We start from the raw sequence: 18,629 nt of genomic DNA on the forward strand, positions 1-18,629 counted from the left end.
CTACGGCTTGGCGGCCATTTTGTGGCGAACTCAGAGAAATGGCGATTTTCATGTTTTTTGACAATATGGGAAAACGACACTTTTGTTTAAGCGATTTTCACGAAATTGCACACATATGCCAAGACCCTGATTCTACAATAACCAAAGAAGTTTCGTTGACCTTTGACCTTGGGAAGGGGCGGCCATCTTGAATTTTCTTAAAAAAGCACCTTTAGTAACGTATACAAACGAAAACTCGTCCTAGGGATTTTTATCGATCTTTTTGAAACTTCTCGGGCATCAATGGCAAGCTACTGTGGACAAAATGTTGGAATTAGAAGTTGTAGAATTTGAAAGGCGTGCGCGTGGCGAATTCGCAACCGTCGCCATTTTAGCTAGCTCGCACATATTTTATCGGAATAGCCTGAAACTGAAATATGCGATACCCTGGCCCAGACTGAACAAAACGATGTCACATACGACAAAATCGAGAAAGGAATGTGGCCGTGGTAAACAAAAAACCGTCGCAAAAAAAAGTGCTGACTCGGCAAAAAAAAAAAATTTCGGATTTTATTTTTAAGAATCGGCTAACGAAACCCAGATAACTCTGTCGGGTATATCCAAATAAAGTTTTGAAATCATTACGTGATGGCGACACGACCTACGGTTTGGCGGCCATTTTGTGCCAAAATCTGCCGTTTTGAGTTTTTCGCGTTTTTACACAATATGGAAAAATGAACTTTTTTTCGAGCGATTTTCACGAAATTTGACGCGCATGTCCGTAGCGTAAGTCTACAATCACCTCTGGAGTTTTGTCGACCTTTGACCTCGGGAAAAGGCGGCCATCTTGAATTTTCTATAAAAAACACCTTTACCACCAGATTCAAACGTAAACTTGTCGTTGGAATTTTCATCGATTGTATCGAAACTTTTTGGGCATCAATGGCAAGCTACTGTGGAAAAAATGTTGGAATTAGAAGTTGTAGATTTTGAACGGCGTGTACGTGGCATGCTAGCAAAGTGGCGCACTGTTATAACTACCATGCATTTCAATACAATACAGTGAAAATTGAATGCATGCATTCATGCCTGAAACTGAATACATTGAAAAACACTGGATATGGACATATAAGGAATGTGGGCGTGGTTAGCATAAAACCCCTGTTGCTAAGGACAACAAAAATTTTACTTTTACCGATTTGTCCGAAACTGACGTCAATCTGTTCGTCCTCTCAAGGGAACCAAAACACAAAATGGTTGCTATGGAGATAAAATCAACAGAAAAGCCGCCATTTTGGAAAAAGTGGGTTTTTTTTATCAACTTATGACATATAGCTCTCAGCAATGGAGGAATGTGTTTTTCTGAGTCAGTTGATGATGCTGATCGCTATGCTAGCACTTTCAGCCACATTAGCATAGCTAGCATAGTTAGCATAATTAGCATTTTAGGAAATGTGTTTTTCTGAGTCAGTTGATGATGCTGATCGCTATGCTAGCAATTTTAGCCACGTTAGCATAGCTAGCATTTTTAGCATAAATTAGCATTTTAGGTAATGTGTTTTTCTGAGTCAGTTGATTATGTTAATCGCTATGCTAGGACTTTTAGTCACATTAGCATAGTTAGCATAGTTAGCAGTATTAGCAAATCCAGCCTTAACTAGCTTTTAATTTGTGGGCGGTGAGGGCGGTTAGGGCGGTGGTGCGTAGAGTTGGGCGTGGAAGGCGGGTTGCGTCTGCGGGCCATACAACGCCGCTTGCGGCTTTAATTATTATTTATTATTATTATTCTTCTTGTCCTATAACGGCGTCTTTGAGCTTAATTTTGACCCCCGCCACATACCCGAAAACTCACCAAAATTGGCACACACCTGGGATAAATTGAAAATGAAGTTTTGGCAAAGAGAACGCCACCCCCCCGAAGTCGATGACATCACGGCGAGCGATCCCGTAAAAAAAATGAATGGGCCGAAAATCGCTTATGGGGCCAAAAAAAAATATTTTGAAATACAGTTACGAAACCAAAACACGCGTGTTGGAGATATCCCAAAGAAGTTATGAAATCATTATGGGATGCCCACACGACCTACGGCTTGGCGGCCATTTTGTGGCGAACTCAGAGAAATGGCGATTTTCGTGTTTTTTGACAATATGGGAAAACTACACTTTTGTTAAAGCGATTTTCACGAAATTTCATACACATGCCAAAAACACGATTCTACAACTACCAAAGAAGTTTTGTTGACCTTTGACCTTGGGAAGGGGCGGCCATCTTGAATTTTCATAAAAAAGCACCTTTAGTAACGTATACAAACGAAAACTCGTCCTAGGGATTTTTATCGATCTTTTTGAAACTTCTCAGGCATCAATGGCAAGCTACTGTGGACAAAATGTTGGAATTAGAAGTTGTAGAATTTGAAACGCGTGCGCGTGGCGAATTCGCAACCGTCGCCATTTTAGCTAGCTCGCACATATTTTATCGGAATAGCCTGAAACTGAAATATGCGATACCCTGGCCCACACTGAACAAAACGATGTCACATATGACAAAATCGATAAAGGAATGTGGCCGTGGTAAGCAAAAAACCGTCGCAAAAAAAAGTGCTGACTCGGCAAAAAAAAATTTTTTCGGATTTTATTTTTAAGAATCGGCTAACGAAACCCAGATAACTTTGTCGGGTATATCCAAAGAAAGTTTTGAAATCATTACGTGATGGCCACACGACCTACGGTTTGGCGGCCATTTTGTGCCAAAATCTGCCATTTTGAGTTTTTCGCGTTTTTACACGATATGGAAAAATGAACTTTTTTTTGAGCGATTTTCACGAAATTTGACTCGCATGTCCCTAGCGTAAGTCTACAATCACCTTTGGAGTTTCGTCGACCTTTGACCTCGGGAAAAGGCGGCCATCTTGAATTTTCTATAAAAAACACCTTAACCACCAGATTCAAACGTAAACTTGTCGTTGGAATTTTCTTCGATCGTCTCAAAACTTTTTGGGCATCAATGGCAAGCTACTGTGTAAAAAATGTTGGAATTAGAAGTTGTAGATTTTGAACGGCGTGCGCGTGGCAAGCTAGCAAAGTGGCGCACTGTTATAACTCCCATGCATTTCAATACAATACAGTGAAAATTGAATGCATGCATTAATGCCTGAAACTGAATACATTGAAAAACACTGGATATGGACATATAAGGAATGTGGGCGTGGTTAGCATAAAACTGCTGTTGCTAAGGACGACAAAAAGTTTACTTTTACCGATTTGTCCGAAACTGACGTCAATCTGTTCGTCCTCCCGAGGGGACCAAAACATAAAATTGTTGCTATGGAGATAAAATTAACAGAAAAGCCGCCATTTTGGAAAAAGTGGGTTTTTTTTAGCAACTTATGACATATAACTCTCACCAATGGAGGAATGTGTTTTTCTGAGTCAGTTGATGATGCTGATCGCTATGCTAGCACTTTTAGCTATGTTAGCATAACTAGCATAGTTAGCATAATTAGCATTTTAGGTAATGTGTTTTTCTGAGTCAGTTGATGATGCTGATCGCTATGCTAGCACTTTTAGCCACATTAGCATAGCTAGCATAGTTAGCATAATTAGCACTTTGAGTAATGTGTTTTTCTGAGTCAGTTGATGATGCTGATCGCTATGCTAACACTTTTAGCCACATTAGCATAGCTAGCATAGTTAGCATAATTAGCATTTTAGGTAATGTGTTTTTCTGAGTTAGTTGATGATGCTGATCGCTATGCTAGCACTTTAAGCCAAATTAGCATCGTTAGCATAATTAGCAAAATCAGCCTTGACTAGCTTTTAATTTGCGGGCTGTGAGGGCGGTGAGGTCGGCGGTGGTGCGTAGAGTTGGGCGTGGAAGGCGGGTTGCGTCTGCGGGCCATACAACGCCGCTTGCGGCTTTAATTATTATTCTTCTTGCACACTAACGGCGTCTTTGAGCTTAATTTTGACCCCCGCCACATACCCGAAAACTCACCAAAATTGGCACACATCTGGGATAAATTGAAAATGAATTTTCGGCAAAGAGAACGTCACCCCCCCGAAGTCGATGACATCACAGCGAGCGTTCCCGTAAAAAAAATGAATGGGCCGAAAATCGCTTATGGGGCCAAAAAAAAATATTTCAAATTAGAGCAACGAAACCAAAACACGCGTGTTGGAGATATCCCATAGAAGTTCTGAAATCATTATGGGATGGCCACACGACCTACGGCTTGGCGGCCATTTTGTGGCGAACTCAGAGAAATGGCGATTTTCGTGTTTTTTCACAATATGGGAAAACGACACTTTTGTTCAAGCGATTTTCACGAAATTGCACACACATGCCACAAACACGATTCTACAACTACCAAAGAAGTTTTGTTGACCTTTGACCTTGGCAAGGGGCGGCCATCTTGAATTTTCATAAAAAAGCACCTTTAGTAACGGATACAAACGAAAACTCGTCCTAGGGATTTTTATCAATCTTTTTGAAACTTCTCGGGCATCAATGGCAAGCTACTGTGGACAAAATGTTGGAATTAGAAGTTGTAGAATTTGAAACGCGTGCGCGTGGCGAATTCGCAACCGTCGCCATTTTAGCTAGCTCGCACATATTTTATCGGAATAGCCTGAAAATGAAATATGCGATACCCTGGCCCACACTGAACAAAATGATGTCACACAAGACAAAATCCATTAAGGAATGTGGCCGTGGTAAACAAAAAACGATAGCAAAAAAAAGTGCTGACTCGGCTAAAAAAAAAAATTCGGATTTTTTTTTTAAGAATCGGCTAGCGAAACCCAGATAACTTTGTCGGGTATATCCAAAGAAAGTTTTGAAATCATTACGTGATGGCGACACGACCTACGGTTTGGCGGCCATTTTGTGCCAAAATCGGCCATTTTGAGTTTTTCGCGTTTTTACACTATATGGAAAAATGAACTTTTTTTTGAGCGATTTTCACGAAATTTGACTCGCATGTCCGTAGCATAAGTCTACAATTACCTCTGGAGTTTCGTCGACCTTTGACCTCAGGAAAAGGCGGCCATCTTGAATTTTCGATAAATATTACCTTTATTGGCAGATTCAAACGTAAACTTGTCGTTGGAATTTTCAACGATTGTCTCGAAACTTTTTGGGCATCAATGACAAGCTACTGTGGAAAAAATGTTGGAATTAGAAGTTGTAGATTTTGAATGGCGTGCGTGTGGCAAGCTAGCAAAGTGGCGCAGTGTTATAACTCCCATGCATTTTAATACAATACAATGAAAATTGAATGCATGCATTCATGCCTGAAACTGAATACATTGAAAAACACTGGATATGGACATATAAGGAATATGGGCGTGGTTAGCATAAAACCACTGTTGCTAAGGACTACAAAAGGTTTACTTTTACCGATTTGTCCGAAACTGACGTCAATCTGTTCGTCCTCCCGAGGGGACCAAAACATAAAATGGTTGCTATGGAGATAAAATCAACAGAGAAGCCGCCATTTTGGAAAAAGTGGGTTTTTTATCAACTTATGACATATAGCTCTCACCAATGGAGGAATGTGTTTTTCTGAGTCAGTTGATGATGCTGATCGCAATGCTAGCACTTTTAGCCACATTAGCATAGCTAGCATAGTTAGCATAATTAGCATTTTTAGTAATGTGTTTTTCTGAGTAAGTTGATGATGCTGATCGCTATGTTAGCACTTTTAGCCACATTAGCATAGCTAGCATAGTTAGCATAATTAGCATTTTAGGTAATGTGTTTTTCTGAGTCAGTTGATGATGCTGATCGCTATGCTAGCACTTTTAGCCACATTAGCATAGCTAGCATTGTTAGCATAATTAGCATTTTAGGTAATGTGTTTTTCTGAGTCAGTTGATGATGCTGATCACAATGCTAGTACTTTTAGCCACATTACTATAGCTAGCATAGTTAGCATAATTAGCATATGCAGTTTTGACTAGCCATTATCAAAAGTTTGCGGTGAGGGCGGTGGTGCGTAGAGTTGGGCGTGGAAGGCGGGTTGCGTCTGCGGGCCATACAACGCCGCTTGCGGCTTTAATATTTACACTACATTTATAACATGACATCACCCAACGCTTTTAGAAATAGATGAAATTGTCGAGTAAAACTTAAATATACTTATTTACTATTTAAGTCTGTCACTGATAAAAAAGAAGAAAAACAATAGTGGGACAGCCGGAATCATTACCCAAAGTTTAATAATGGTGAGGAAACTAAGTCCCTATCAGGCTGTCGGGATATGCAGGGCGAAAACAATGAATGACATGCAAGTCTGTGGATAGTAAGAATAATTCCTTCTCTACCTTGTTGGTATTAATCTTGAAAGTGAGTTCTAGTCCTTTGACGGCTTAAAATGTCATCTAGACCAACAGCAGAGTTTATAAAATCCATAGGTCCCGCCCCCTTCCGTTTGTAATTGGACAACACTTTTCCGCATCGTTCTATTGGATGGCAGCGTATATAGTTGAAAGGAGTGGTTCTACTAGTAACATTCATTGTAAGAAGTTTCCAGCCTGATTATTTTCTTCATCTTATACCTTTTCCCTGTAACATTTAGGTCTACTTTCTATATTACCGTAACGTGAAGGAGGTGTGCATTCAATGGAAACGTACCACTGTGCCAACAAACCGGGAAGGATTTTTTTTTTTTTTAATTGATTCAGAACTACCGAAGAGGACTAGGGCCATGGACAAAGAAAAAAAAGGGCATAAAATTCTGACTTTAATCTCAGAATTTTGACTTTAATCTCAGAATTCTGACTTTAAGCTCAGAATTCTGACTTTAATCTCAGAACTGCGGAGGCCTGTGAGCTACTTCCTTCAGTTAGCTTTAGCAGCACTGTGGAGTCATACATGCCGAGTGGAACTAACGAAAATGACATACTGAGAAGCTAGCTTCCGAGTGGATGGCTAAATCGAGGATGGACGCTAAGGCAGTGGCGGGTAGGCACAGCTGTTTTGTGACTGGGAAGGAGTGGGGAGACGACGGGGGATGTGAAAGTGAGGATAGTATAGAGATGAGCTTTGGGATTGAAACGGGAAGGGAAAAGAGGGGCAATAGTATTGATGGAGCTGATGCTAGAAAACAAAGACGGGTGATGTCAACTGACTGTGATGAAGAAGGAGGGGGAGGGCTATAAAGTCATTCTGAGATTTTCTGAAGGACAAGGGTTTAGTTCTTTGAGCCCGATAAAACTGACGACTATCTTGAAGAATCAAGTGGGGGACATTAAAATTGCTAAAGTCTTGAGAGATGGGAATCTGTTGATTGTTTGTAGAAGTGAGGAGCAGAGGGACAGGGCCTGTAAAATGAGAGAAGTGGGGAAACATAAAGTTGTTAGTATGAGCAAGGTAGGATTGGGCGGTCAGGGGCGGAGGGGAGTGATTTGGGGCATACCTGTGGAGATGTCCATTACAGAACTCAAAGCTAACCTACGAGGGGCAGAAATAAGAGAAGCAAGGAGATTAAGTGTTTTTCGGGATGGTGTGAGGAGGGATTCTGAGGGAATATTGTTGGAATTTATGGGAAGGAGCCTGCCGGACAGAGTGTCCCTGGGAAACATCTCATATATTGTGAGGGAATACATTCCTAAACCCATTAGATGTTTTCACTGCCAGAGATTTGAACACACTGCTGCTGTATGTAAAGGCAAGCAGAGGTGTCCCAGGTGTGGAGAAGATCATAGCTATGAGTCCTGTGGGAACAAGTTGAAACCAAAGCGTTGTAACTGTGGGGGGGACCATAGTGCTGCATATGCAGGCTGTCAGGTTATGAGGAGAGAAGTACATATTCAAAAAACCAGAGTACTACATAGAATCTCATATGCAGATGTAGTTAAAATGGTTGGTAAAGGTTCTGATAGACAGGCAGGTGTCATACACGAGGGGTCAAATAGTATACAGGACAAGAATGTGGAGGGGAGATTTTTGTTAGATTTGAAGAAACTAGTCACGTTTGTAGCGGGAGTTATTAATGCAACGATGGAAACTAAGTCAAAAACAGAAAGAATACAAATCATTGTAAAAGCGGCGGCAAACCATTTGGACATCAATGAGTTGACATGGGAAGAGGTTCGGAACAACCTAAGTGCCCAGTCTAGTCAGGAGGTGGGAAGTGTGGGATAGTAAATGGTTCTTATACTTCAATGGAATGCAAGGAGCTTATTGGCGAATGGACAGGAATTGAAAAAGTGTATAGATGACTTGGATCAAAAACCGGATATTGTATGTGTTCAAGAGACGTGGTTGAGGCCAAATTTAGATTTTAGAATTTCCCAATACACGGGAATCCGCTGTGATAGAGCAGAGGGAGGAGGGGGTGGTTGTGCCACCTTTATAAAAAACAATTTCAATTACAGGGTGATTAAAATAGGAACACAAGAAGAATTTATTGGCATTGAAATTTATATTGGTCTGGGGAGATTGTATGATGTTAATTATTATAATCCATGCAAAAAGTTAGATCTGAGTCTTCTTAAATAAAAAATTCATCTGGAAAATGGGCGTGTCATTGTTTGTGGGGATTTTAATGCACATAGCACATTATGGGGGGGGAGAGGTGACAGACGTTAATGGTGAGGTATTGGAGGATTTGACGGATGAATTACACTTGGTGTGTATCAATGATGGGAGAGGAACAAGAATCGATGTTCGAACAGGGAATATGTCAGCACTAGATCTTACTTTTGTTTCAAATGTCTTGGCAGGGTGTTGCGAGTGGGATGTATACAACAGCACAATGGGGAGTGACCATTATCCTGTGTTCTCTAGGGTTGGTGGAGATAGAGAACCACCAAGTAATGGAAAGGAAGGAAGATGGCTTTTTCATAATCAAAATGGGATGAATTTACTTGTATGTGTGAGGAGGAATATTCAAACATTAGTATGGAGAGTACAGCTGAAGAAATGGAAAAGAACATTAGAAATGTAATAATTTCTGCAGCGCAAAAGACAATTCCAAGAAGTAAAGCAACTATGACGAGGAGAAAGATTCCATGGTGGACTGAAGACTGCAAGATAGCAGTTAAAAATAGGAATAAGGGTTTGAAACTCTTAAAACAGACTCACACATATGAAAATCTGTTGAATTATAAGAGACTTTGTGCACAGGCAAGAAGGATTATTAAAAAGGAGAAAAGGGAGTATTGGAGGGGTTTTTGTGATAAAATTGGTCGAACAACTCCAGTTAGTACGGTTTGGGGAATGATTAGAAAAATGAAGGGTATAAGGAGGGAGTTACAATATCCATTATTGAAAATGGATGATGACCTGGCAATATCGGATATGGATAAAGCAGAAATGTTGGCTAAAACTTTTGTGAGAAGTCAAAATAATGAGAATTTGTCAGGATATAGGAAAGGGAGGAGAGATGAAATTAGGGAACAGCACTACAAGGAATTTGATGGTAACACTTATTTGACAACTATGGATGCTCCGTTTACATACTTTGAATTGGATTTAGCACTAGATAAATCTAAAATGACATCACCCGGTAAGGATGGTATAAGTTATGTTATGTTAAAACATTTAGGTAGGAAAATGAAGTTGAAATTATTGGACATGTATAATAGAATCTGGTGTGACGGTAAATTGCCAAATAATTGGAAAAAGGCTGTGATAATTCCTATATTAAAACCTGGGAAAGATCCAAGCAGCCCAGAAAACTACAGGCCCATAGCACTCACATTACATGTTGGAAAAGTGATGGAAAGAACGATAAATGAGAGATTGTATTATTTCCTGGAAAGTAAAAATTTGCTGTCCCCATTTCAGAATGGTTTTAGGAAAGGGGACAATTTGAGGGACAATGGACCCTGTAATCTGCCTACAAGCAGACATTAGGCAAGCCCAAGTAGATAAAGAATATTTGGTGGCAGTATTTTTTTATGTAGAAAAGCTTTATGATATGGTCTGGAAAGAGGGTTTATTGATAAAATTAGGTAGGTTAGGACTTCATGGAAGAATCTATAATTGGATTAAGGGGTTTTTATTTGATAGATATGTTCAAGTTAGGATAGGAAAGTCCTTTTCTAATAGGTACGTAGTGGATAATGGAACCCCACAAGGTAGTGTGATTAGTCCTGTGCTGTTTTCAATTATGATTAATGATATATTTAATTCAATTGGATGCAAATTTGGGAAAGCATTATTTGCAGATGATGGAGCCTTGTGGAAGAGGGGAAGAAATATTCGTTATGTGGAGAGAAAGATACAAGACACGATTACAGAGGTGGAAAACTGGTCTTATGACTGGGGATTCAAATTTTCAGTGACTAAAACAAAATGCATGGTTTTTACTAGGAAACGTGGAACTGTTTTGAACTTAAGGTTATATGGAGAAGAAATTGAGCAAGTACATAGTTTTAGGTATCTGGGTGTTGTATTGGATACAAAATTGAAATGGAGAGAGAACATTGATAAAATAGTAGGGAGATGTAAGAAAGTCATAAATATAATGAGATGCTTGAAAGGGACTGGGTGGGGAGCTAGCGCACAGGCTTTAAAACAAATATATATTACAATGATTAGGTCAGTCACAGATTATGGAATTATTGTTTACAATACAGCATGCAAAACGCTGTTACATAAGATAGAAGTCATCCAAAATCAGGCTTTGAGAATATGCACTGGGGCTATGAGGTCGACTCCTGTGGTGTCATTACAAGTTGAAATGGGGGATCTACCATTGAAACTAAGAATTAAAAAGCTGCTGCTTAACTATTGGGTGAAAACACACAGGGTTGTGTAGGTGTAGAGAACATGGTTAGGAGAGCTACTGATCCTTGTTGGGAAAGTGATAATGGGACAAACGAAAGTGCTGCTTGGAAATTAGGTTAGCGAGAAAAGCAAATATTCATGGTAAAACCGTAGTTAAGACGTTTTTGTATCCGACCACTCCTTTTTGGGTTTTTCCAACCGTACAAGTGGATTTGTATCTCCATAAAACAATAAAGGATAGAAAAGGGAAGGGAAACTGGGATGAGATAACAGCAGACAGATTAGACCCAGTCCATGCTTCATTTATTCCCATATATACAGATGGATCTAAAGACCCAGAAACAATGAGAACTGGTTTTTCTTTCTGTATCCCTAAATTGTAAAAATATGTTGGGATTAAGACGTCAAAGGATCTTTCCGTTTTTGCAGTTGAAATGTTGGCAATATCATATAGTTTACACTGGTTAGAACAGAACAGAATTGGAGATGGTATACTTTGTTCAGATTTGTTGTCAGCTTTGATATCTCTGAAGTCTTGCTATTCTGAGAGCAGATCAGATATGTTATATGAAATTTCTGAGAGTTTGTTCAGGTTGGCAAATTTGAAAATAAAAATTTGATTTATGTGGGTACCAGCACATAGGGGGGTGGAGGGAAATGAAATGGCTGATTTCCTGGCAAAAAGGGCATTGAGACGGGGTATGGAGATAGAAATTCCATTAGGTAGAATGGAAATTAGGGCAATTATTAGGAAGCGTATTATGGAATAATGGCAGACACAATGGGAAAGGTAGTGGAAAGGTCGACATTTATTTAGTATTCAGGACAAAGTAGGGAGAGGTATGAATGTCAGAGTAAACACCAGAGATCACAGCATAATATCAAGGTTGAGGATGGGACACACTGGTTTAAATAATACATTACATCTGATAGGGAAACACCCAACTGGTTTGTGTGAGTGCGGGAAAGGGGAAGAGTCAGTGGACCATGTTCTATGTCATTGTGAACTGTATGGGGAGGAAAGACGACAACTGGAAAGTAGAGTACGGATGATAGAGGGTGAAAAGCTGACTTTAAAGAAGCTTTTGGGAGGAGAGGAGAATTTAAATGGTGTAATTATACGTTTTTTGAAAAGAACTAGGTTATTGAGGAGAATTTAGGGGTGGGTTTTTTTATTTTTTTTAGTTAAATTTGGTTAGGTAATCCTCACTCTGACCCACACTCCAACACAGTAGATGGCGGTAATGCACCTTCACGTTGGTGCCTCCCGCCAATAAAATCCCAAGAAGAAGAAGAACGAAAATGTCCTCTTTAAGTTTCTTGTTGCGTGCGGACGTTTACCAGGAGGCCACAGCAGGTGAGTAAAAAGAGATTCATTTTGAATTTTTTAATGAAATGGCGACAGACTATGCTAGCATTTTGCAACTGTAAAACGTCTTTTAAAACGTACGTATGCTGTTGAAAGTTGAACGTCAGTGACAAACAGTTTTACGGAGTTTCAAGTTGTGCTTTTCTGCACACACTCACTGCAGTGTTGTTTGCATTCAACTACCTGATGATCTAATTTCTGGAGATTTAAAGACGTTTTACGTTCTGAAAATACCACTGGACTTGTTTTTATCCGACAGATTGTTGTGTTTTCTAAGTATGGGTGACTGATGGCCACTGATCTTTATTTTGACTTTATTACAATATTTAGCTCTCAGGCGTCCTGTCACATCATTTTATATCTTTTTATCGTCTCATTGGCCGACATGCAGGACGGTGCCCCGTTTAATAAGTATCTAATGTGTTGATGATTTTTAAAGCTGAAGGAATTTATATTTTTGGTAATTTCATTAGAGTTGTCAGTCGTAAATTTTATTACATTGAAGATAAGTCATTTGCTGAAGTGTGTGCTTTAAAATCCTTTGAACCTTGAAGAAGCTTCCTTAAGTTGCATATGTGAGAAGGCAGCTCCACGTCCATCCCCCGTCAGGGGAAGAAACAGTCTTTGATCTTCTAAGGCCATTTGGTTGTAGGTCTGACATGGGCCATAAATTAACTATCTCTGGTACTGGTTGAAGCTGTGGGAACCACTTCAGGCATCCGCTCACGTGTGGAGAACAAAAGCTTTATGATCTACTGAATGCATGCTGGGAAGTTACGGCCGCCTGCGGAGGACCACGGGAAGCAGAGACCAGATGCTGTGATGGACTGAAGGAAGTAGGCGGGCTCCTCTGTCAGCCAATCTCTAGCGACCAGAGGCAGAGATTCAGCGGCCATCATGCTTCAGGAGGAGGGACTCTGACCACATGTTTAAAAGAGCCATGCTTTGGAAAAAGCTTTGTTCCCAGATGGCCTCATTTGATCCGGATTTGTAATTTCTTACGTTTTGATGGTTTTGAATTTGGGAACCCAGATCGATCCGTTTTATTCTGTTGTATTTTGTTTAGAGCTCTTTGTTAGGGACAATAAAACCTCTTAATTTTATTCCGTTCGCATTTTCTGGTCATTCTCCCGACATACGAACACGCATGGAAGAAATCTCAAAGCGACAGATTTCTCATTTTTTTTCAACACCCACATTAGCGAAGCTAACATCACGTCTATCAATTCTGCTACAATGTTTACAGTGAATATGCTTTAATTTTTTGACAGGTGTAGTTTTGAGAGTTAGGGACAGTTTCAGTGTGACGTCATCAGGTAGTTCTCCAAAATAAATCAGATAATTGACTCAATGTGTATCAGGATTTTCTATTCAGTCTATTTGGATGCACCTGATTTCTCCCAGGTGTCAAATGTTGTCAAAGGTTTACACACAGCAATATGGAAGCTCCATGTTGGTGAAAGTTCTCGTTTATCCAGGTGATGTCTTGAAATTGAGTCTTGGCATCTGGATTTCAAATCTTTTTTGAGAAAAACTCCAGATGCCAAGACTTAATTTTGAGACAAAGAAGATGGTTATTTTCTTATATTTTTACTGTGACATCCAGTAAAACTCATTTACCTTTTAAAAATGATTATTATTAATTCATTTTTCTTTTGTGCAGATTGACCGTGATGTCATCGCTTTAGAGGATGATGCAGCTCTGGGACAGAGACAACACACACAATCACCATTCACACACTTTACATTAATCAACTATAATGAGTCAAGTTTTTTGAACTGACGGAAGAAACTGCAGAAAACCCACTCATGCATGCAGGAGAACATGCTAACTCCACACAGGACCCTTTTGGGATTTGAACCAGAGCCCTCTTGCTATGAGGCAATTTAGTATTTTCAAGTTTATTTATTTTTTTTTTTTTTTTTTTTTTTTTTTTTTCCTTTTTTAACTTGTCCTGTCCAACAGCTAGGCAGACAGATGAGAGCTGAGGGCCTCTTGGGTTGGACATATTTTACTTTAACAAGAGGGGTTATTAATCTTCAGACAAACCAAAGGTATGTCTGAATAAACCCCTTTTGTAATTGAGGCCAAACTTTATTAATTTCAAACATGTCTGAAAATCTTTGGTGTTGGACCGGACGGAAAAGGAAAGAGGGGAAGAAGAAAGAGGGACGTTAGAGAGAGGGGGGGTAGGGGGTGATAATAGGAGGGGAAAGGGGATAAGACCATGAAGCAGCATAAAGCAACAAGTTTACTGGTTGTTAATCATTATGGTAAGGTTCAAATGTAAAAAAAAAAAACAAAACAAAAAGGGCGGAGCCTGTCCACACACACACTCAAATGTTATAAACACACTTGTTAGTTGCAAAAATGTCCACCTGTCGACATGTACACAAAACAGATAGTGTTCACACGCATACTTATGCCTTAAAACCAACTAGTGTGAAATATTTCAGTCATTCAGTCTGTTGAGCTGACACCTGTGCTCAGGTGAGTGTTTATGTTCTTCTAAAATGGATGGTGGAACGTGAAAAGAAGGAGGGAGAGTGCCCAGCCATCCCCACCCCAAGACCCCCACCGCAGCAGCAGCGGCAGCCGGATTCCCCCCAACACCACACGGGAACCGGCAGGGAACAACCGCCGCCCGGGCGACCAAGCCCGCCACCCAGGCCAGGGCCAGCAGGGCCGCCGCAAGGCCCCCAGAGCCAGAGAGCAGGGAGGCACGGAGGGAAAGAGGGCGCCGCCCCAGCCCAACCAGGAGAGCAGCCCCCCCGCCGCGCCGGGAGAACCCAACGCAGGGCCCCACCGGAGAAGGACGCCCACAGCCCCAGACGAGCACCCCACCACCACCCAGGAGTTCCGGGCATCCCCCCGCCCCAACCCCAGGTACGGGCCAGGACCCCCCAAGGGAGACCCACTCCGCACTCCAGGCAGCCATCCGCCCGGCCAACGGTTGGTCCAGGGAGGAGCGAGGCAGGGGCCCGCCGCCCCCGCCCAGGAGGGGGGAACCCCGGGGAAAAAAGAGGGCCCACAAGGGGTGTTGTAAATATGGCCCGACCAGGCTCGGCCACAGTTGGAAATTTGGCGGGGCCCAGCACTCAGGAGCAAGGACCAGAACCCACCCCCCAGGGACACGAACACCCCCGGCTCAGATGTAATGTGAACCCCCCCACCGCGCGGAGAGAGCACCGCCGGGCCCAGGAAGCCAGCACCCCGGGGACACAGCCGCCGTTGCAAAGGGGCCCGTACCCCCCACCAGGGAAGAGGCAGGGGACAGATGGTCCTAGGTCCCACCTTCCTTGCAAAATGTGTGTGCGTGTATGTGTGTTTGAGAGAGTGTGTGTGTGCATGTGTGTGTGTTTATGTTGGGATGTATATATTGAGGGGGGAGGGGTGTGTGTACTAAGGGGGGTGCGGTTAAAATTGGCGGGTAGGGCACTAAGGGGACGTCTCCTGATTACTCACAGTGACGTCCCCTCACCCTCCCCACCAAGGGGCCCTAAATGTCTAAGGTGCGGTTAAAATTGGCGGGTAGGGTGCTAGGAGGACATCCGCTGCTTGCTGGCAGTGATGTCCAAGCACCCCCCCTACCAAGGGCCCTACATGTCTAAGGTGCAAATAAAACCGAAAGAGGGGGGGCCCACTCCATACGGCAACCACAGGAGGGGGGTCACTGCCTAGTAAACCCCCCCCCAAGGCTCATCGCAGGCTAAGCCCCCCACCCCCTCACCCTATTATGAGGTTATATGAGGAAGGGGGTAAGTTGGGGACAGATGATAGACTGTCCCCCGGTGGTCAAACAGCCGTCCCCCGCCCCCCCCCCCCCCCCAGCAAGGGGGCCAGGCCCACCCAGCCCCGGGGCCCCACCCCCGGAGGCGCAGACACCCCAGGCCCAGCACCACCACCCCCACACAGAGAGAGGGGAGCCAGAAAGCGCCGGCCCCCCCCGGAGCAAGCCCAGGCCCCCACCCCCAAACGCCGGCCCTAGAAGAGCTCTGGTCAGGCCTCGACGGGACCGAGGCAGCCAACCGGCCGGGGAAACCGCCGATGGCCTCAGCGGAGACCCCGACCCGTCAACCCCCCCTGCCCCGTACCAATAGTGGCCCCCCCCCTCCCCCAGAATGCCCCCCCACAGGACAGGGCCGACAAGACCCCCACCCCACCCCACCCCCAGACCCCGCAGCCGAAGCGGATGACACCCAGAGCGACCGGGGGCCCCAAGAGGGTTGTCCCGTCCCGCCCCAGAGCCAGGGAAGGGCCGATCCCAGCCCCAGGTGTAGACGGGAAGCCCATCCAGCGCCGCTGGGCCCCCCCCCCCGAGCAGCGCCCCCCGCCAACCCCCCCCAGCACAGGCAAAGGGACCACCCCCCCAAGCCAAGCCAGACCACCACCCCACCCCCCCACCACGCACCCCCACACCCAAGCCCAGAGGACCACGCAGCGCCCCAGGCCGCCCCACCCAGGCGCCGGACCCGACCCCCCGACCAACGGAGCCCCCACCACCCCCGGCCAGGCACCGGAGGCCCCGACCCCCACCCCGGCCCACGGCAGAAGGGCAAGGAGCAGCGACGACCATGCCCCCCCCACCCCCTAAGTCACGGAGTTAGCTATGGGAGACCAGAGAGACCGAATTCTTTCAAAGTTACTTGAACTTTGGGCTGACATTTTTTCCAAGCTGATATGATCAAGCAGCAGATTTCTGTGTTGACTTATATTTATATTTTTTTTGCTTTTCCAATTTATTAAAATAGTTTTTTTAGCAATGCAAAGAGTTATGAAAATGATAGAGCCTAATCCTCCTTCTACATCGATGGCACTCATGTCACCAAGCACACAAAGTGACGGTGAAGCTGTGATTGAAACCTTAAGCCAGACTGATAGATCGGCACATACCTGCTGCCAGAGAGCCTGGACAGGCGTGCAGAACCATAGTGCATGCATGTAATTGTCGGGTAGATTACTGTCACAGTGCTGACAAATGTCTGAGTTACTGAGACCCATCTTGAACATCCTCTGTCCAGTGTAGTAGATTCTGTGAAGAGTTTTGAAATGGATTAGCTGCAGATTTGGATTTTTTGTCATTTTAAAGGTGTTTAGACAAAGTTCTGACCAAAAACTTTCATCTGTGCTGATGCTCAAATCCGCATCCCATTTTGTTGTCGGAAGTGAAATATTGTTATCTAAATTACATAAAAGTTTGTATATATTGGAGAGAGTTTTATTCATTGAGAAATTGATCAGAGTGGTAACTACATCTGGTAGTTTTAAATCGTTGTCTCTGTATTTAAACTTTTTAGTAATAATTGATTTAAGTTGCTGATATTCCAAGAAGTTATATATTCCATGTTTGTCTTGAAGTTCCTGGGGAGTTATGAATCTTCTATCAATAATTATGTGCTCTAGTTGTTTTATGCCCCCTGCTTGCCAAGCTGGGAAGTGGATAATTTTTTTGTTTATGAGGATGTCTGGGTTGTTCCAGATGGGTGTCATTTTGCACGGTTGAATTGATGATTTTGATATTTTGAGAAATTCCCACCAGGCTGTTAAAGTGGCATTTATATTAATACTTTTGAAACAATCCTGTTTTTTAACTATTTGACTAATAAATGGAAGATCTGACAGGTTGATCTTTCCACATAACGCCTGTTCCAAGTCTAACCATGAGTTGGTTTCTGGATTATTTTTTAACCATTTTAAGATGTATTGTAATCTATTTGCAAGAAAGTAATTGTGGAAGTTAGGTCATTCTAATCCTCCACAGCTTTTTGCAGATTTTAAAGTTTTTAGACTAATTCTTGCAGGTTTATTGTTCCATAGAAAGCTTGATATGGATGAGTCTAATGTTTTGAACCATTTTAATGGCGGTTGTGTGGGAATCATTGAGAAGAGATAATTAACTTTGGGTAAGATTTTCATTTTAACCGTGGCTACCTTGCCCATAAGGGACAAAGGCAGGTTGGTCCAGCGTGTTAGGTCGTCCTGTATGTTTTTCAGTAATGGGGTGTAGTTTAGCAGCACCAGTTCTGATATTTTGGGGGAAAAATAAATACCTAGATATTTTATATTGCCTGATTTAACTGGTATTGTGAGTCCTTGCTCCGCATTACTGTTCAGTGGTAATAAAACAGATTTATTCCAATTAATGGAATAGTCTGATATAGAAGAGAATTCATTAATGATTGTTGCCGTTTCATTTACAGAATGTATATTACTTAAAAACAGTAATATGTCATCTGCATAGAGACTAATTTTATGATGGCTGTGTTTGGTTTTAATTCCTTTAATACTCTCATTCTGTCTTATTGCTGCAGCTAGAGGCTCGATAAATATTGCAAAAAGCGAGGGGGAGAGTGGGCAACCCTGTCTAGTTCCTCTTCCAAGAAAAAACCTGTTGGAAGTCTGTTTATTAGTTCTAACTGATGCATTGGGGTTGTGATATAATATTTTGATCCAATTGATGAATGATTCTCCAAACCCAAACTTATGGAGGGCAGCAATGAGGAACTTCCAATTTACTCTATCAAAGGCTTTTTCAGCATCCA

The sequence above is a fragment of the Oryzias latipes genome, chromosome 14 (assembly GCF_002234675.1).
Source record: "Oryzias latipes chromosome 14, ASM223467v1".
Classification (NCBI taxonomy): domain Eukaryota; kingdom Metazoa; phylum Chordata; class Actinopteri; order Beloniformes; family Adrianichthyidae; genus Oryzias; species Oryzias latipes.